The sequence below is a fragment of the Sceloporus undulatus genome, chromosome 4, assembly GCF_019175285.1.
Source record: "Sceloporus undulatus isolate JIND9_A2432 ecotype Alabama chromosome 4, SceUnd_v1.1, whole genome shotgun sequence".
NCBI classification, from domain to species: domain Eukaryota; kingdom Metazoa; phylum Chordata; class Lepidosauria; order Squamata; family Phrynosomatidae; genus Sceloporus; species Sceloporus undulatus.
This window is the reverse complement of record NC_056525.1, coordinates 70042490-70063899: the sequence shown is the minus strand read 5'-3', so window position 1 is coordinate 70063899 and position 21410 is coordinate 70042490. Positions and strand designations below refer to the sequence as shown.

The 21410-nt window shown below is 42.8% G+C and overlaps 1 protein-coding gene across 5 annotated transcripts in view; it reads left to right on the top strand.

The window, feature by feature from the left end:
* Positions 1–21410, top strand: part of EPS8L3 (EPS8 like 3) — a 71862-nt gene that overhangs the window by 21709 nt on the left and 28743 nt on the right. The window contains exons 1-2 of one of the 5 annotated variants that reach the window (XM_042466002.1): positions 11295–11337; positions 13839–13908. The gene's annotated coding sequence lies outside the window, so the exon portion shown is untranslated. Of the gene's footprint in view, positions 1–11294; positions 11338–13838; positions 13909–14687; positions 14959–21410 lie in introns of those variants that run through there. The other 4 variants (XM_042466003.1, XM_042466005.1, XM_042466004.1 and 1 more) reach the window with 4 other exon arrangements.

Genomic DNA, 21410 nt, shown 5'->3' with positions numbered 1-21410 from the left:
ATAATAATAATAATAATAATAATAATAATAATAATAATAATAATAATAATAATATCCCCACTCCTCTACTGGAGCCTTTAGGGTATTTAGGCAGACCGGAGAAAGTCTAGTTGCAGCAAATACAACACAGAGTTTTGTGACACCTTGGCAATGAAGAAGTGATGGTGGCCTTGTTGCTGCTGTTGTTGTTAACCACCCTCAATTTGATCTCAAGCAATAGCGACCCTGTGGATGGGACATCCCCAAGACTCCACTGTTCTGCTTAGTCCCTGCCAAGTCATGTGTCTGCCTTAATAGAATCCATCCATCTAACATGTGGCATTTCTCTCTTTCGTCCCACCTTTCTTAGTATTATTGGGTTTTTTTCCCCAATGAATGGTGCCTTCTCATGATGTGTCCAAAGCATGACAGCCTCAGTTTTGTCATCTTGGCTTCCAGGAAGATTTCTGGCTTGAACTGATCTAGAACCCATTTGTTTGTCTTCTTGGCTGTCCATGGAATCCTCAGCACTCTTGTCCAGCACCATATCTTGAATGAATTTTCCTCCTATCTTCTTTCTTAGCTGTTCAGCCCTCACATCTGTATATGCAATAGGGAATAGAATGGCTTGTACGACTCTAACTTTTGTCTTCAGTTGTATATCTTTGCATTTTAGGATCTTTTCTAGTTCTTTCATAGCTGTCTTTCCCATTCTTTATCTTCTTCTGGTTTCCTGGCTACAGTCCCTGTTCCTATGAATATTTGATCCCAGGTATGAGCATTCTTTTACTGTTTCTATTTCTCGATTGTCTAGGATGAATTTGTGTAGATTCTCTGTGGTCACATTATTTCTGGTTTCTTTATGTTCAACAGCAAGCCTCCCTTTGCACTTTCTTCATTGATCATCCTGAAGTTGTTCCAGATCTGTAAGATTTTCTGCTAGTACTAAGGTGTCATCTGCATATCAAAAAGATTGTTGATATTCCTTCTATTTTCACTTCTCTGCTTCTGTGTCCAAGCCTGCTTTTCTTATAATATGTTCTGCATACAAGTTGACCAGATAGGGTGAAAGGATGCAGCCTTGCCTGGCCCCTCTTCCAACTGGGATCTATTCTGTTTCCCTGTGTTCTGTCCTGACAGTAGCCTCTTGTCCTGAGTACAGATTCCTCATCAGGACTATCAAATGTGTTGGCACTATTATGTCTTTAAGAGTGTCCCATAGATTCTCATGATCTATGCAGTCAAAGGCTTTGCTATAGTCTATAAAGTAAATGCTGATTTTCTTTTGGAATTCCTTGGTACACTCCACCAGCCATCACATGTTTGCAATATGGTCCCTAGTATCTCTTCTTTTCCTGAACCCTGCTTGGACCTGTGATGGCTTACAGTTCATGAAATCTTATGCCAATAAAACCTGTTGGTATTTAACATGCTGTTGTTTTTCTCTGTCTTTGCCATTTTATTTTGCAGGGCCTTACTTCGAGTTCCTTTTCCAATCGCTGCTTCCTTTCATATTGTCAGTTTAGTCAAGATTGATATTTTGTGTATTGCCAGCCCAAGATATTTTGCTGCCTGGGGAGCTTGAGCTCAGCACTGAACAAACAGAAACTGACAGAACTGGGCATTGAATCTTATGTCAACAATGGGACAGTATCTTCCACCATATCTGATGACAGCAGGCTGATTTAAGAGGAGGAATGAAGCCTGCACGGCAGTGGCATCACTATGGGGTGCAGGGGGTGCAGGTAACACTGGGTGACACCCCAGAAGAGGGTTGACATTCCAGAAGAGGCATGACACCTGGATGAGTGTCCCCCTAAACTTCCCTGCTGCACGCCATGGTGTGCAGCAGGGAGGGAGAGGCCCAGGGCACCCCTTCATCCCTGCCTGGCATAGCTTTATACACATGTAAATCCACACCAGGCAGGAAGGTGAGGGCATGCCCTTTAATCCCCACTTCCAAAGCCCCACCCCCTGCACCAGGTGACACCTCAGTGTGGGACGCCACTGCTGCATGGCACACAGTGTTCTGTTTTCCAACATTTACCACCATTCAGTGCCACCAGTCCCTTCTACCTGAGGTGACTGCCTCACTCTGACTGATGGTAGGACTGGTCTTGCCTTCAGATTCATTGTAATCTACTCTACAAAATACATCTATTTACACATGTCTGTCTAAGTGTGAGATCAGTCAAATAGCCCTGGCAGCCAAGTTTAATGGGCTAGTTTGTGTAGACATTAGGAACAGTTGTATACATTCTTCAAGGGATGCTAATAACAGCCAATATCCTACATTGTCCAGCACAGGGTAAGAGTTTCATATGTAGATAAAATCCCCTTGATCCATGCTAGAATTTCCCACTATAGCTCCCCACTCACCTCCCCCAGGACTCATGGTTTTGCTGTGATAGCGCTGATGGAATGACTATTCCGTGACTGGTGGAGGGGATGAGAATCAGAAAAATGTTTGGCTAAATAATAATAATAATAATAATAATAATAATAATAATAATAATAAATTTTTATTTCTATTTCCTGCCTCTCCCTACAGATCGAGGCGGGATCACATCAATATCGAGAATACAAAGTGCACAACAGATTAAAAACAACATTATATAACAATATTATACTATACAATACAATACTAATCAACCAGCAGTGTTGCAATAAGGGAATTAAAGCATCTGAATCGCCGTCTGTTTTCCATATTATCAAATCAGAGTGGGAGTATTCAACTATAGCAGGTTGGGTGGATATGCCTGCCGGAAGAGATCCGTCTTTAATGCCTTCTTAAAGGCTTCTAGTGTGGTAATAAGATGGATCTCTTCCGGTAAGTTGTTCCATAATTTTGGGGCTGCGGCTGTAAATGCTTTTTGGGAAGTAGTGACCAGTCTAGTTTTTGTGTATTCCAGCAATTTCTTCCCTGAAGTTCTAAGAGTGCAGGGCAGATTGTGTAGGGAGAGACGTTCTCTTAAGTAACTCGGGCCCGAGCCATGTAGGGCTTTAAAGCTAACGACCAACATTTTGTATTGTGCCCGGAAGCTAATCGGCAGCCAGTGTAAAGATTTTAATATTGGTGTAATATGGTTCGATCGTGATGATCCCGTGACCAATCTGGCTGCAGCATTTTGGATTAACTGAAGCTTCCGAACTTGGTACAAAGGTAGCCCCATGTAGAGCACATTGCAGAAATCTAAGCGAGAGGTTACCAATGCATGTACTACTGCTTCAAGGTCTCTCTGAGCCAGGTAGGGGCACAGCTGGCGTAACAACCGAAGTTGGTACCAAGCACTCCTGGCCACTGCCTCCACATGAGATGTCAACTGTAGAGACGAGTCCAGGAGCACTCCCAAACTGCGAACCTCGTCCTTTCAGGGAAGTGTGACCCCGTCCAGGACTGGTTGACAAACCTCCCCATCCAGTCCAGGGGTTCCTATCGCAAGTACCTCCGTTTTCTCTGGATTCAGCTTGATCTTGTTTCCCCTCATCCAGCTCATTACCGGCTGGCATTTAGACAGGCATTTAGAGGAGAGATGCCATCCTTGGTCACTGCAGCAGCCGGGGACACGGAGAGATGGAGTTGGGTATCATAAGCGTACTGATAACACCGCACCCCATGTCTCTGGATGATCTCTCCCAGCGGCTTCATGTAAATATTAAACAGCATGGGAGACAGGATGGCGCCTTGAGGGACACCCGATGTCAACTCCCGTTTACGAGAGCAACTGTCTCCCAGCATCACCATCTGGAATCTGCCTGAGAGATAGGAGCTGAACCACTGCAACGCAGTGCCCCCGATACCCAAATCTCTTAGGCGTTCCAGAAGGATACCATGGTCTATGGTATCGAAAGCCGCTGAGATATCCAAAAGCACCAACAGGGTCACATTTCCCCCATCGATGCCCAGACAGAGATCATTGACCAAGGTGACCATGGCAGTCTCAACTCCATAACCTGCCCTGAAGCCAGTTTGAAATGGGTCTAGATAATCGGCTTCATCCAAGACAGCCTGGAGTTGGAAGGCAACTGCCCTCTCGATCACCTTGTCCAAAAATGGTAACAAGGAGACTGGCCTGTAGTTGTTTCTAATCCGGGGATCAAGGGAGGGTTTTTTCAAGAGTGGTTTGACCACTGCTTGTTTAAATTTAGATGGAAATATACCCTCCCTGAGAGATGCATTGATTATGATTTGTAGTAAGGTTATTACTGTATCCCCTCCCTGGGCGGTTAGCCAAGATGGGCAGGGATCTAGAGGGCAAGTCATCTTCCTTACGCTTCCAAGCAGTTTGTCCACTTCATCAGTATTCACGAGCTCAAAGTGATCCAGTCTAACACAGTCCACGGAGTCACTGGATGCCTCTCTTATAGTTTCTGTTATAATACTGGCATTGAGATCAGCCCTTATCTGAGAGATTTTATCTGCAAAAAAGTCATTGAATAAGTCACAGCAGGCTTTAGTTGGTTCTAAAAGTGGGTTCAGGGTGGGAGGTTGTTGAGTCAACTCTTTAACCACCCTGAACAGCTCTGCTGGACGAGACTATGCTGATGCAATACGAGCAGCATAGAACGAGTTCTTTGCTGCATCGATTGCCACTCTATAAGAATGAAGAAAGGCCTTATGGCGTGTCTTGTCAGATAAGCGGTGGTGTCTCTGCCAGTGACACTCTAGTCATTGCATGGCTCGCTTCATTTTTTGAAGATCTTGAGTGTAACATGGTTTTTTGTTAGAAGCGAGCTGGAAAGGACATTTGGGAGCGATAGTGTCTAAAGCCCTGGTAAGATTGTTATCCCAGGTATCAACCAAGGCTTCGACAGAATCGCCATCTTTCCCAACCACAAGACCCTCTAGGGCTTCTTGGAACCTTTTGGGTTCCATCAGCCTTTGAGGGCGGACCATTTTAATAGGTCCTCCACCCCCGAGGGAGGTCTGGATAGTAGCCCTCAGTCCCACCTTGACCAAATAATAATCCGTCCATGACAGGGCGGTGGTTTGAATTACCTCCGCCCAAGGATATTCCTGATCCGTAGTAAAGACCACATCGAGTGTATTACCCGCACAATGTGTTGGACCTGAAACTATCTGGGACAGGCCTATGGGAGTCATGGAGACCATGAACTCTCGACCTGCGCCTGTTAGGTCTGATGAGGTCTGATGAGCCGGCCTCGAAGGGGATGTATAACACATAGCCAGACACAGATTGATAGCATAATCCACCAAGCTATTACTGGATGATGTTATCAATCTATATCTGACTATGGGGCATAGGAGAAAAGTTGGTTTGCACCCTGAGGCTGATCAAGTGTAACTTAACCAAGGTCACCCAGTGGGTTTCCATGGCCAAGCAGGGATTCAAAACTTGGTCTCCAGTTGTAATCCAACACTCAAACCACTACATCACACTGGCTCTCTTGTTTATAGGTAGGCCCTATAAATTAACCCATAACAATAAAGAAATGTGGTAATCAGAGTCAATCTGTTCTTGATTTCCAAAGGAGAAAGGCTTTCTGGAAGTATTTTTTCAATGGAAAGAACTGTTTGATTCCTTGTGTAATATGAAAGTAGAGGAGGTCTATGAGAAAAATTAGTTCATACCCATTGCACTCAGTAAGAATTAATAAGATTCTGTGAACTAGAAAATCCTAGCCTGGGCCAAGGGGATTTGAAATAAAGTGTTAAAAGAAAGACACAAGTCAAAACAGAATTTTAAAATGTCTGATTTTAACTAAGTGGGGGTGTATCTGCAAAGGGATCAAGCTGGGGGAGGGGTATTTTGCTCTGACTTAGAAGCCATGAGCTCAGGTCTCTGGACAAATGTTGCAAAGGAGTCATTTATTTATCTTTTAAATTTTACTGCAAAATGGAAGGAAGCATATAAAAGAGTTATATCACATCCAGTATCCTTAAGCCCCTGTCAGAGAGCTATGAATGAGTCTCCATAGTTACTGTGTAGGCATTTTTCCTTCCCTGGGTACCATAGCAACCCTGGATTTTGACTTTAAAAAAATAATCAGAGGCCTTGGCTGCAGACTCATATATTACAGCTGCAGTCAGAGATCAAAAGAAAAAAATGGAGATCAGATCTGGGACCACTCAGAATTATTGCTGGAAGGAGTTAAAGGATCCTCTATATACAAAGTGAAGCACACCCACCTACTGCTTTCCTACCAATCAATATGAATTCCTCCTTTGTGAGATGCCCATGGGGCACTCTGTTGTAAAAAGGAGCACTGCAGGGCTGCCTATCTAGCCCTCTGTGTCTTTCTGAAGGAGGGGAGGCCCAGGGACTGTGGCTCACTTCACTCCCCACCCTCCATGCCCTGGTTCAGGTTCAGTACTGGCCTACTCTGCATCTGGCACCAAGCTGTCTGGCTCTCACAAGTAGCAGCTCTCATCATGAAGTGGGAAGACAGAGCAAGCTGAGAGCCTGCCAAGTGCTCTGAACACCCCTCCTCCCAGTAGTTCCAGCTACTGCAACAGATGGCAGAAGTAATAGCAATGGGCAACACTGGAATATGACTGGGCTATATGGTTAAGTCCATGTTGGATAGCATAGAATCATAAAAAGTAAATGTAAAGGTGTCCCCTTTGAAGTGGTTCTCTAGTCGTGTCTGCCTATAGGGGGCAGTGCTCATCTTCATTACTAAGCCAAAGTGCCAGCGTTGTCACAGACGATTGTGACCATGTGGCCAGCATGGTTGCACAGCACTATTACCTTCCCACCAAAGTGGTATTTATTTATCTACTTGCACTTTTGCATGGTTTCAAACTGCTAGGTTGGGAGAAGCTGAGACTAGGAACCGGGAGCTCATTCCATCACACAATGTTTGGGTTTCAAACTGCTTATCTGCTGACCTTGTGGTTGTCAGAGTTGTTGTATGATAGAGTTGGAAGAGACCCCAAAGCCCATCCAACCCCCTGTCATGCAGGAATAAACAATCAAAGCACTCTTGACAGATGGCCATCCAGCCTCTTTTTTAAAATTCCCAAAGAAGGAGACTCCCACATCCTCCAAGGGAGTGTATTTCACTGTCAAACAGATCTTACTGTCAGGACGTTCTTCCTAATATTGAGATGGAATTTCTTTTCTTGTAGCTTGCATCCAACGTGTAACATTCTATATGGTTTAGAGATACTAAAGCTGTCCATAGCTATTGTCGTTGGGCTGTCTTCTCAGCACAGCTGCAGCTTGTAGGTAAGGCAAGGTGGTGGCCATTCTACACAGATGGAAGTAATCCTGGCTTGCCCTTGGCTAAGTAATGGCTTGTGGCAATGATGAATGGGTTGGAGGAGGAGGGGAGGCACTTGTGGAAATGACAGTTTGGATCGTGCGCATAAAAGTTATTTCCTAAGCTAGCATGGGGATTTGTCCTCCTCCATTTGATACCCAAATTCACATTTGACCCACTTTAATGTGCCTTTAACCCCTTGTTGTGCTTTGTGTATGATAACCATTAGCAAATTGACTTGCTTTTTCGGGATGCCAGCACTTTAACCATTTTCAGGATGGAAGCACATAGGTCACCGTGTGAAAAAGTCCTTAGTGCTCATATAAGCTCTGGGCCTGAATCTATGCAAGTTAGAACATTGTGTTAGGCAGGCAGGCAGGCTTCCAATAGAATGATCTGTCTGATCCTGATCATGAGCAAAATGCTGCCTATAGGCATTAGGGCAGACAGGTGCAATTTCTAAAGCAATCTACCTTGTCCCTGATGCCTCGGAAGAAGCAATATGGGGTGGGGGGAACTAACCCCACTCCCTTTTGAAGTCCTCCAAACTCCTCAGTAAAACAACTGGATCCTGAAAAATTATTTTGGAGTGTGAAAACATTTGCTTCTAGATCACTGAAATTACCACAAAAGTACTCAAAAAGATATCAGTTTAGGTGTCCCCAACCACTCCAGAATGACCAATGTGGGGCTGAAATCAAGTAGTAGTCACATTAGATCACTTTCGAGTTGCCCGGAATGTGTCAGTGATACCTGCTAGGTGGACAGGGGTGGAAAAACAAGCCCAAGCACTTTGAATCAGAGGAAATCAAGCTCAATGAACTATTATCATGACCTGAAGATACCAGAATAGAAAATCACAAGCTGTGTCTTCATAAATATTTTTGATTCAAAGTGTGTGTACAGATGAGCACTTTGTCATTCATCTACTCCAAATATAGTGTGAGAAAGTTACTTTTTGGGTTATAACGCCTAGAATCTCTCATGGCTTGATTTCATGTGAATCATATCCTCAAAGTAACTTTTCCAATTTCTTCCTTGATGGATGGTGGTATATTGTGAAATGGTCAGATGCATAGCGCTTGCTGAATGGCCATCTCAATCCAGTCTCACTGTTGAACCCAATGTGACTGTTTGCCCCCATAGCTATTCCCCAAAGACAAAGACAGTTCCAGAATATTTCAGCTCTTTTCAAGACTACATTCAGATTTCTATTCTATGGACAATGTTTAGCCCTTGTTTAGTCCTTTCACATCAATGAGTATTGAAGCTGCTGCCTTCCAAATACTGTCAGACTGCCGATTTTCAGCATCTTCTGTCAGCATGGGCAAAAGCCAGAAATGAAAAGTGTAGTCTAGCAACATCTAATGGTCAATGTTTCCTCAAGAACTAAGTGGTTTGAAGGGCTCACAGATCTCAGGGCCCCTCTTGGCCAGTTCTCAGGGCAAGAAGAAGGAATCTCACAGTGAGAGCACTGTCCTGAAAAGTGTAAACATACATATTCCCCTCATTCATTAGACTTGGTATGTTTTTTATCTGAATGGCACATTCTGTGCCAAGGTATTTCATGCTTAATGTGTCATGGTTAATGGCATCAACAATGGCTACCTCTTGTATCCTCACCTTTATAATATCACCAGGTTTTGGACTTTGATTCATAGACTGATTCAAGATATGTTGAAGATAAAACTTACATGGAAACCCGAACCTTTTCTCTTGGGACTGTTTGATGAACAAGAAGAGATTAAGTATGGGAGAATTATACAATATATAATCACAGCTGTGAGACTCCTGTACACACAGAAACAGAAGGACAAGATGACCCCAAGAAAGAAGTTTGGATATTGAAACTGTATGATTTGGGTGAGATGGATAAGTTGACTGTCTTAATTAGAGCAAAATGTCTGAGTAGTTTTAAGAAAGATTGGGAACCAGTAATTACTTCCTACACATACAACAGGGGAAATGTTTAGTAGTTGGATTTGAAGATTAATATGATTAACCAAAAGTAGAAACTTAAAATAAGGAATTGTCAATAGAGGAAGTTTGAGATCACATCATATACAACCATTAGTTGAAAAGTTGGACATTATTATTACCTTTCTCTCCCCCCCCCTTTTTTTTAATTTACTTTTGTAGGTTTAGTAGTGTGATTATATTTTTATGTTTGTCTGTCTTGTATGTACGTATTTTTATTTATTTATTTATTTTATATATTTAAGTTTTATGTACAATAGCAATAGCAAGTACATTTCTATACCACTTATCAGTGCACTTAAGCACTCTGTAAGTGACTAACAATGTGTAAGCTTATTGCCTCCAACAAGCTGGGTACTCATTTTAGCGACCTAGGAAGGATTCCAGGCTGTGTTGACCCTGGGCCCCTGGCTGGTATTGAGTTCACAACCTTGTGGTTTGTGAGTGAGTGGCTGTAGTATAGGCATTTAACCGCTGTACCACCAGGGTGCAAGAGGTCAACCCTGGGTTTCAGGATATGGTGCTGAATGCTCAGGTCTGGGACCTTCCTGATCTGGCAACCATTGTGCCATTTTCATCAGTTCATTTTCATCATCAGAAAGGAGGTCCAGCTCCATCAGGCCTAGTCAGACAAAGCAGGAGAGCCCTCCCTCCATTACATCTGCCATCTTCTGGCCTCAGAGGGACAGAAGAACCGCTGGATTTGATCCCCTTCCCCAATGCCATTCCCTTTTCCCTTTGTGTCATGTCTTTTTAGATTATAAACCTGAGGGCAGGGAACTGTCTAATTAACAATCTGTAAGCCACTTGAGAATCTTTGTGGCTGAAGAGCAGGGTATAAATACAATAAATAAATAAACAAAACAAAACAAAACAAAACAAAATACCTGGCTGTGAGAATAACCTAGAGTTAATTCTGGAACTCTAAAAATAGAATGGTTTTCTCCATTCATAAGAATTATGAAGAGGGGAGAAGTTATGCATGCTTTCACCACTTTTTACCATACGGATGGGCTACATCTACACTGCAGAATTAATGCAGTTTGACTCTGCTTTAACTGCCATGGCTCCACGCTATGGGATTCTGGGAGTTAAAGTTTCATAAGAAATGTAACCTTCTCTGTTAGAGAACCCTGACACCACAACAAACTGCAAATCCCAGAATTCTATGACGCAGAGTCATGGCAATTAAAGTGGTGTGAAACTGCATTAATTCTGCAATGTGGCAGCGGCCATAGTGGTCTTTTGTGTTGGTTGACATTTCAGCACTACCAGCATTCCTTACTAGATGGCACTATGGAGATGATGTTCACATCTGTTACAGACTGGGTGCTCAGTATTTTAATAGTAGAGAAGCAACAACATAACTGTGGTTGTTTGATGGAAGTTCTTGGTTTGCGGTAAAGAGAAGTGAAAGGGTAAAGAGTCCAGACAGAAAGATTTAGCTGAACAGTTAATAAATAGTTTTCAGTAGAAGATGCCCAAAGATTTGGATAACCACATACATAATGCAATTCCACAATTTTTACTCCTGAATACTTCACCTTTACTGCAAAAGCACTGCCAAGTACATGGGGAGAAGCAAAGGGGCAGGGAGTAGCTACAGAGAAGAAAAATGACAATATTGCTCTGCATAAGAATTCTGCAGCTGCAAATGAATGTTTTCTTCAGTTCCCAAAATTTCTACATTGTAGTAACACAAACCTTCATTTGAGCATTTAGAAACAGAATTTTGGCAGTCAAAGAAAAGGGGCAGGCAAAATGACCAAGGGAATGCATGTGTGCAATGAGCTTGTGCATATTCACTTACAGACACACAAACATGGAAAGTGCATAGGTCTGTTGCAGCAGCACAAACTATGCACACAAATTGGACTCAACAAAATATATTCTGGGGAGAGTGATTAGTGGTTTTCTTTCCAGCATTTTGTCATCTCAAAACCCCCTTCTGCTTTTGAGATTTTTTTAAATACATGCCCCCATCTATTTTGCCTTCCCATGAGAATAGTTAAGAAGAAGAGGCTGGTTTTGACAAGTGGCTAGAAGGAAAGGATTACAAAGCCCGCTTTTCATTTCCCTTGTTTGTGCCCCAAACCTGTCTGGCCACTGCCAGCAGCTAAATCTCCACTCATTTTGAAGCTGCAGCTTTGCAAGGTAAAAGAAAGCTTTCAGAACAGGATAGCAGAATTTCACTTAATATACAATACCCCATGACATGTTTATCTCTGAGAATGTTGTCCCTGCATCATAATATGAAGGAATTTAGCTTCCTACCACAATGCTCATACTGGGCTTCAGAGGGATAAACAGTTACCCGGAAGAAGGCTGCTGCCAGTTTTGATCTGCTGCGTTTTGCTTGTTTCAACACAGCAGGTAGTGGAAGGAAGGAAGGAAGATTTGGGTCTAGGAAAAAATTTCAAATCTATACAAATTTCTTCCCAGCTTGATTTCAAGACATGCCCAATCACTGCTGGCAGACGGCACTACAGAGATGAACAATTTGCCAAGAATGGTTTGGCTCTCACAGCTGAGTTGTGCTTTGTGTCAGCATTCACAGGCCAATACATACATACATATATAATCTTAAATAAATGTACTGAACCTCTTTTTTTCCAGCCAAATGTTGTCCTCTAAAACATAACTTTTCCTGCTACTGAAGAAAAAAGGCCATTGGCTTTTTTTTTCTTTGGGAAAAGGAAAAACTTCATGCTCAGAGTAGCCAGACATATTGAGAATAGTTGGGAGGGTAGCAGAGACCCAGTTTGACTAGGCTTCTGCTTTATATTAAAGTAGACCTGACGTGAATATATCCTTGATATCGGGCTGAGTGAGCAAATAGCTCTGCTATAGATAGATCTGCTTGTTCATGGCTGTGCATGGGGTTGGGTGTGGCTGTGCATGGCGATTGACCTCATCATGGAATCATAAATTTATTTATGTACTTATCTTAATATGCACAGGCTAAACATACATCTTGCCAGTCAAAAGAGTGTTTAGAATGACCTATGTGACTACCACTACTGAAACTCTGGGTACATCTACACAGTTGAAATAATGGACTTTGACAACCACTTTGAGTGCTTTGGCAGCATCCTATGGAATTCTGAGATTTGTAGTTTTACAAGGTCTTTAGCCTTCTCTGCCAAAGAGTGCTGGTACCTCACAAAGCTACAAATCCCAGGATTCTGTAGGCTGGAGCCACAACAGTTAAGGTAGTGTCAAACTGCATTATTTCTACAGCTTAGAGGCACTCTCTTTCAGACTTAGCATCCCTGTACTGAGCTAGAGGAGACCTTCCCACTAAATTAGGGATTCCCAACCTGGGGGTCGCGACCCCTTTGGGGGTCATGTGACCCTTTTGCGGGGGTCGCCAGGTTGGGAATCCCCCACCTCCCCTCCCCTTTTCTCTGCGGGTGCCGGCGCTAGCGCTGGCACCACGCGGGAAAAAGGGGAAGGGGCGGGGCTCCCTCCTCTTTCCCTTCTCTCTGCAAGGGCTAGCCCTCGCAAGGAGAAGGGGATGGGGCGGGGGTCCCTCCTCCTCTCCCTCCCTTCCCACGGCTGCCAGACAGCCGCGGGGAGACAGGGAAGGGGGCGGGGGTCCTCCTCCCTCCCTTCCCGCGGCTGCCAGACAGCCACGGGGAGGAAGGGACAGTCGGGGCTGCCTCCTCTTTTTCTCCCCGCGGCTGCCAGGCAACCACGGGGAGAAGGGAGTGCATGCCCCAGAGGCTTTAGCGGCCGGAAGTCCCGCCCCTTCTCCCCGGGTGGCCTCTCTAATTGGTTGGGAGGCTGGGAAGGGGCGGGACTTCCGGCCTCAAATCCTCCTGGGGCTTGTAGGTGGCTGGAAGTCCCGCCCCTTCCTGGCCTCCCAACCTATCAGGGGGGCCATGGGCGGGACTTTCCTCCCCAAAGGAGGTCGCGGGCCGCTGCACTAAATCAATGAGATTTACATAAATTTTGATTTACCATTCAGTGATGGATTCAAAGGATCTACTCTAGCAGGGACTCATAATTGGGCTGAGGCCCACATGTTAGAATTAGCACCTCATACCAACAGTCCTAATTAATCCCCTATTATCTTACTTTTTCAGATACTTTTAAAATGCCCCCATTTCTGTTCTCCTCACCCACTGCCTTCATCTTATTTCAGTTGCTGCAAACTTCAAAGTGCAAAAGTAGTTTGCATTCAATTAACTCAGCTGGGGGCAGGGGGGAAGATGTGGGGAAGAATCTTATTTTTCCCAGTAGACTTGGGAAAAAGTAAACTGCTGTAGCTTCTTCTAACTTGTGTGTTCTTCCTCGTTTATAACTTTTGGCATCTTGCCTAGGCTCTGATGTTGCTTAGTCACACGTGTCCCACTTTTCATCTGAGAAACATTGGAGGCATATCCATCAGCATTCCTGAGATGAAGCAAATCAATCTAGAAAACATGAGATTGTCAATGTTATGATAAGAGCATGACAACAATACCAGAAAATACCAATGCATTGTTAGGGGTGTATTTTGTTCATCTGGTTGGTTCTGCTTCTTGGTTTTGTTTTGTTTTCGTTTTTTTAAATATTCCTGAGTCCATATAGAAATTTTGTTGGCCTTCCTGATGCCTCTAATGTTTGCATTCAATCCTAAGGTTTGATAATTATCCTTTCATTGTTTGTAGGCTTCCAAATATCCCTGAAAGCAACAGTGAGGAACAGAGCACATGTATGCATACAAAGGAAAATAAATAGGTATGTAGCAGCAGTGTGCTATGCACACAACTTGTACTAATACCACTCTGCAGCTTTGCTTCCCTCCCACCACAAAATTCCTGCAGATATTCCTGTACTTGTGGTTTAATGTTTGCAGCTCTTAGCAGCTGCCAAAGAAAACAGGATCAGCACTGCCAGCAAAGGATATAAATTAAAAGAAGGACTTTTTTTCTTAACTACTTCAGAATATCTATCTTCCAAATAAAACAGTGGGAGTTCCTGGTCAGCCTATCAGATTGTTGTCTTGTGGGAGGAACTTCATAAATATACAAGCTCAGTTTGGGGTAGGCTCAGTAAAACTGCACTACCAAAAACAAGTTAAGCCTTCTCCACCTCTGTCATGGCCCCAGTACAAAATGAGGTCACCTGTGACTGCTGTTTTAAATAAAACAAAATGATACACACCAACAAAAGCAAAGTTGTGTTTAATGCAGATACTGGAAAAGTTAATCTTTTGGACTAGAACTCCTGGAATCTAGGAGCTTTAATCCAAAAAGTAACATTTCCAAGTTCTTATCTAATATAATATTAAGCTTGGCTTAGTTTGTTCCTAGAATAGGGGATGAGAAACCTGTTGCTCTCCAGATGTTTTCCCACTGCATGTCCTGTCAACCCTATCCAATACAACCAGTAATGAGGGATCATGGGGGTTGCAGTCCAACACCATCTGGAGATACATGAATTGCCCATAAAAGAGCTGCAAGTTAGAGTTTGTTTGTAGCAGGAGGGACCATATTGAAAGGAGTGGCATATTTCTCTGTGCATAGAAGAGACCAAAGAGCAAACGGTGTGCCCCCTGCGTCATGAAACTATGGAGCTATGAGGAATATTAATTGCTCCATGGCTTTTAGACTGCTTTCAGCTCTCCTTATTAAGGCTTCCTTGCACAGAGGGGGCAAAGTCTGAACTTGTAGCCATAGCATAGGTGTTGTTTCTTTCCTGGTCTTCTTCCTGATGTTTTGTCCAGCAGAGGAAGGTTCTGAGTCTGTGATTATTCTAGAGTAGCAACTCATCTCAACAACCCAGAGGGTAAGTTCCTACACTATAATCTCTTAATTTCCCAGTTCGACCAATTCATGTATCATACAGTGACAACCAATTCCAGTACCAGGGAGTTATGATTTGATTGAACTTTCCATGCTTTAGCAGCAAGGGTTCTCTTTGCAAAGTGTGTTGTAGTATGGGGAGTGGGTATTCAGATGGGGAATCTAGGGACTTTAGACAAAGGGATATACTGGAATAGAAATCTGCAAGGTAGTGGGGTATAAAATGTGTAAAATGCAGAACAAAACACATACCCTCCCCACACCACACCCTGCAGGAGCCAGAGTAATGCAATGGTCTGAGTGTTGGACTAGGACTCCAGGAGACCAGGCTTGGAATCTCTATTTGGCCATGGAAACTCACTAGGTGATCCTTGGCAAACCACACTTTCTTAGCCTAAAAGGAAAGCAAATCCTTTCTGAAGAAATCCTGCTAAGAAAACTCTGTGATAGATTTGTCTTAGGGTTACCATATGTCAGGAAATGAAGGCACACATAATAACATCATACTGCATAATAATAACAAAAATCCTACCATGCTTATTATGATTTTTGTTATTATTATGTACCATGAAGTTGGCTTCAGTTTATGGCAACCCTATAAATGAAAGACCCCCCCCCCCTCAAGAGACCAAGTTATTAACAGCCCTACTCTTACTAATTCAGGCTTCATTGTTCCAATCCACTTATAATATGGTCTTCCTCTTTTCCTACTATCTTCACCTTTACCAGGCATTATTTTCTTTTCCAATTACTCATATCATCTTGTTATTTTTTTAAAATCAGTTTAATCATTTTGGCTTCTTGGAAGAGTTTGGCTTAATTTGCTCTCAAACCCATTTGCATGTGTGTGTGTGTGTGTGTGTGTGTGTGTGTGTGTGTGTGTGTGTGTGTCTTTTACAGCCCATGGTATTGGCAGAACTCTCTGCACTGTGTATAAACATGAAATGGTGGATAGCACTTTATGTGTCTGATGAAGTGTGATATACCTCGTGAATGCTCATGCTATGATAAATTTCCTAATCTCTGAGGGACCAAAAGACTCTGTGTTGGTATGATTACATAACGAAAAAGCCTCTAAATATATGTGCCTTTCAAGCAAAGGGAAGCGGCACCTTCTGTCATAATCCAATCCTTGATAACAGGATGGATTTCTGTCTCATTGGTAAAGTGTATCTGTTGTGTGCACAACAAGATCATAGGTTCAGTCCATGCCTTCTCCAGTTAGAAGATCAACTAATAGGCAAAGAGAACAGAACTGAGGCCCTAGAGAATTGCTGCAAGTCACACAGTTGATAATAGAGTCTAGCTAGACCAATAAATATGGTATAGGGCCCTTTCAAACTACACAATTGCTATGCTATTATTCTAGTTTAACTTCCATGGCACCATCCTATCGGATCCTGGGGCCTGTGAGCTCTCTGGTTGAGAATTCTAAAAATTCCCTTCCCTAAACTGCAGATCTCCAGATTCCTTAGGATGTTGCCATGGCAGTTAAAGTGGAATATAGTACTATAACTGTGCAGTGAGAAACGGACCATGGCAGTAAGTCTTATACAAACCTTTCTGGATAAAAGTATCCTAAAACCCATCGTTTCCTGGTGTCATATTATATCACAGCTATTGGAATGTTGAGAAGGAACACATGCCTTGAAGCTAAAGGGGAACAGTAGTTGCTGTAAGGCAGATATTTGTGTAAATGAAAACACAAGACTACACTAGATAGAAATATTTGATCATCAGACAAATTCCAGAGGAGTCAACAATGTTAGTGATAGCCAATACACACAAAGAAACCTTAAAGCAGAAGGTCCCATTAATTATTTCAGTTGATTTGTATGCAGTTCTGCGAATGTTATAAAGCACAAAATACATACCTCATGATGGTACAAGATACTTCTATCTAAATTTTACAAATGTCATAAGTTATGTAATATCAGGACTCTAAAGCTAGGAATCACCCTGGCATAAAACAGCATCCTTAGTCTTAATACTGCAAATGGAGAGCATCCTTGGTCATTTTGGGGTTATACAGACCGGCACTTTGTGCCGGCCTATAGGCATAACCACAATGCAGCGTCTGCATGCTGGACACTGTAACTCCTCCCCCACTGCATCATGACACCGCACACTCTTCTAGACAGTGCACTACATCATAGCGCGGCCCTGGTGCTGCATCTAGACGATGCAGCACCAAAAGGGCATCATCACGCCATGTGGTCACGATTATGGTGCCCTTTAGAGATTGCAAAAAGGAGCCAATTTTTCCAGCTCCTTTTTGTGCTGTCTAGAAGCTGTATCAGTGCCGCAGCATGTGGTTGCTGCAGTGCCAATCCAGCCAGTAAAGGGGTGGCTAGATTCCACCCATCTGTACAGCTGCCTCATCAGATGCATGAAGTGTTATGCTGTTGAGGGGCAGGAGATTGAAAACATGAGCCACTTATTTAACCCTTTTTAAACATTGGCCCCAATAAAAGGTGTAAGCCATCCCTTGCACTTGAATTTGTGACACTGTGCCTAAAAGGCTGTTGATGAAGTGGTCTATAGTCCACAAAAGCTTGTGCAAATTAAAACTGCTTAGTCTTCAAGAAGGTATAGGACTTGTCAGTGTTCTTGCTGCAGAGGACTAAAATGTATATGCCACATATATCTAAGAATGGAAATTGTTAGAAAAGGCCCTGAAATACTGGACTGGCAGCCTGTGTCATAATCATACAAAAAGCTCGAATGTGTAGAAAATAAACACAGTGACTGTAACTGATGACAAAGGAATATGTTGGGTGGAATCAAAGCTGCATCTGCACTACAGAAATAATGCAGTTTGATACCACTTTAACTGCCATGGCTCAGTGTTATGGAATCATGGGACTTGTAGTTTGTTGTGGTACAAGAACTGAGAGAGAAGACTAAATATCGCATAAATCTACAAATCTCAGGATTTCATAGCATTGAGCCATCATGACAAGTAAAGTGGTGTCAAGCTGCATTATTTCTGTAGTGCAAATGCAGCCTGAAGTACAAGAAATGTGGAGACATTTTGTGGAGTTACAAGCAATATAAAAAAGAAAGCAAGACCATCCAGTGGCATTTAGTTTGTCTCTCCTCCTTGTGTTCTTTCTTTTTCACTTTCCTGTTGTCTTTTTTATCCTTTCTTTCAACTTAACTGATTCTTAGCTCTTTGGGGATATGTTTCACAAGTATGAATGACTTTGGAAAGATAGCTGGGTATATTACAAGTTCACAACATTATTCAAAATCTAGGAATTTTTCTCATGGGAAATACTGATTTTTTTTAATTTAGTTTTTAAATTAATTGATGCAACAACATAAAACAATAAGCTTTTTCAATAGATGTGAAAATAGAAGGGCTAATAATAGCAGTGCTGTATTGTAAAGCTTCAAATGACAAAACTGACTTACAAAACACCTCACTATAACTTTGCATAGATTTCAGGAGACTCAAAGGAGGATTATTCATGATTATTCATGCATATGTAATAGAATCAAAGAATCATAGAGTTGGAAGAGACCACAAGGGCCATCCATTCCAACCCCATGCCAAATCGAAATGAATCATAGAATCAGGAAGAGGCCACAAGGGACATCCAGTCCACAACTCTAGCCATACAGGAATACACAGCTGTCTTCTTGGTCATTGTTTGCAGAGAAACAAAATAGGTATGACAGCTTCTCTAGAAAGACAGTTTTCCCAAGCCCCATTTAACCTAAATCACTTACAGACATCCAGTTTCTAATCTAGCAGTAGAAAGCAATAGAAATTACTATAAAGATTCACATTGTCTTCTTTGAAATATTGACAACAGTAGCACTGCACTGCAGAAACTGACCTTCTGATTCAGCATTTTAGACAAAGATTTAATTATTTCCTCCAAAAATGTTGCCACTTTGGAACAACATAATCACATGGCAAGAATGAAACCTTTCTCTCTGCATCCTCGCCAACAAAGTGGAGAAACAGAGTTGCTCATTCTGACTAACTTTAGGGGATTAAAGATATTCATGTTGACATTTTTGAAGGAAGTGGGCGAAGGATAGTTTGGAGACAAAATTCCCACACGTATACAACCCTCTCCAGTTTGCACTCTGGCAACCCTAGCTACCTGTACTCAGTTTCCTACTCATACCAGACTGTAAAAGAGTTAAAATATAATTAAACTATCAGTAGGATAGTTGATGAACATATTCTTTATCAAAGAAGAAATACAATTGGCCCTCCATATCCAAGGCTTCGTTATCCATGGATAATACAAAATATGGCAGCCAGACTGGTCGCAGGAAAATCTAGGTCCAACTGAATTATAAAGCCCTATATGGCTTGGGTCCAGTTTACTTGAAGGAGCACTTTCTCCCATATAATCCTTCCCGCACACCCAGGGCCTTTGGGAAGAACCTATTGCAGTCAAGAAAAACTAGACTAGTACTGTATAGTGACTTCCCAGAGGACCTTTTCAGTTGCTGCACCAAAAATTTGGAATGACCTGCTGGAGGAGATTTGCCAAATTATATATCTTGATGCTTTTAAAAAGGCGATAATAACAACTCTCTTCCGGCGGGCCTTCCTAGACTGACCTCTGCTTTGAACAGAATCAACTGCCCAAATTAATCAGCTCCTCTTTATTATTATATTATGCTGAACTCTTTTAATTGATGTTATTCTAGCTTTATGCCTTTCATTGCTATTTTGTATTGATGGGGGGGAGGGTAGAAGGGGTTGGGGGGTTAGGGTTGTTATTTTGTTGTTATTTTTTGTATTTGTATTTTACCTCTGCTGTTTCCTGCCTCGATCCTCAATAGGGAGAAGTGGGATGATATTATTATTGTTGTTGTTGTTGTTGTTGTTGATTCAACCATCTGTGGCTTGAAAATATTCCAAAAATATATATATTCCAGAAAGCAAACGTTTTGGAACACCATTTTATTTAATGAGACTTCAGGAATTCCTGGAGCCAAACCCCAATGGATACCGAGGGCTCACTGAGCAGACACATTATTTTCCCATTAACAATTCATTCCTTACTGCTGACACATTTTGCTTGCCTAGCTGATTTTCAGTAACATGGAGGCTGGGGAATAAAACAGCCACCATAACAGTAAAACAGCCACTGTCTACTCTGCTTGCTGTCTGTGTTAAGGATGAGAAAGGAGGCAATAAGAAAGATGAAGAACCCCAGAGCCAGTGTGATGTAGTGGCCTGAGTGTTAGACTAGAATTCCATGAGCTGTTGTTGTTGTTGTGTGCCTTCAAATTGCTTCCAGTTTATGGCAACCTTAAGGCAACCCTACCAATGGGTTTTCTTGGCAAGATTTGTTCAGAAAGAGTTTGTCTTTGCCTTCCTCTAGGGCTGAGAGAGTGTTATTTGCCCAAGGTCACCCATTGGGTTTCCATGGCCAAGCAGGGATTTGAACCCTGGTCTCCAGATTTCTGCTCCAACAGTCAAACTACTACACCATGCTGGCTCCCAGAACTCCAAGAGACCATGGTTCAAGCCCTTGCTTGGCCATGGAAACCTTTGAGCACCCCACCCCACCCCCAAATGGTCACACTTTTTTGCAGCCTAAGAGGAAAGCAGTGGTAAAAACCTCCTCTGAACAAATCTTGCCTAGAAAACCCTATAATAGGGTGGATGTAAGTATTACATAACAACAACAAAGCAGTCACTGTATCCTAACTGGTCAAAACACTGAACCTTGAGATTCCATCCATCCCCAGAGGTGCAACTAGGGCAGGACTCAGGGCTGATATGCAGGACCTCACAGTTGAGAGGGGGCCAAATGATCACCCAGAAAGCAGCAAGTGATAGGGTCAGAAACAAACAGACCCAGTGCCAGCACTTTGGAGTGGCTTGGAGAGACTTAACACTGCTTCCTACAGCATCCTATTTTCATTATTATTTTAACAAATACATTATAGTTAGGGAGTTGCTGTCTGGCCGTGTACCTTGTTACAGACACTCCATTGTACTGCGCTTTTTCATTGCAAAATAGGTTATCCTTCTCTACCACAAAATGGTGCTTATCTCTAAGTTCAGAATGACAGTTGCAGGAGAAGAAGATAAATGTTATATTCTGCAATGAAGTGGTACAAAACCATCTAAATCCATGGGGGTCTCAAACTATCTAGCAGCATGAATGCCTATCCTTGGTTCTTGTGATGACATAGGCCATTAAATGAAATACTTTGGCGGGGTACAGACCGCCGCTTTGCGGTGGTCTGCCGCCGCCGCCAGTAGGTCCGCGGGGGAGCCGGAGCCTTCAGACGGCCCGACTCCCGCGCGGACCGAAAAAAAGAAGCTCCAAAATGGAGCTTCTTTTACCGTCGCGTTTGCGACGTAGCAAGGCGCCAGGGGCGCGCTCGCTACGTCACAAGCGGCGCGACACGTCTGGACGCTGTGCGTCCAGTACGTAAAGATGGCGGCGC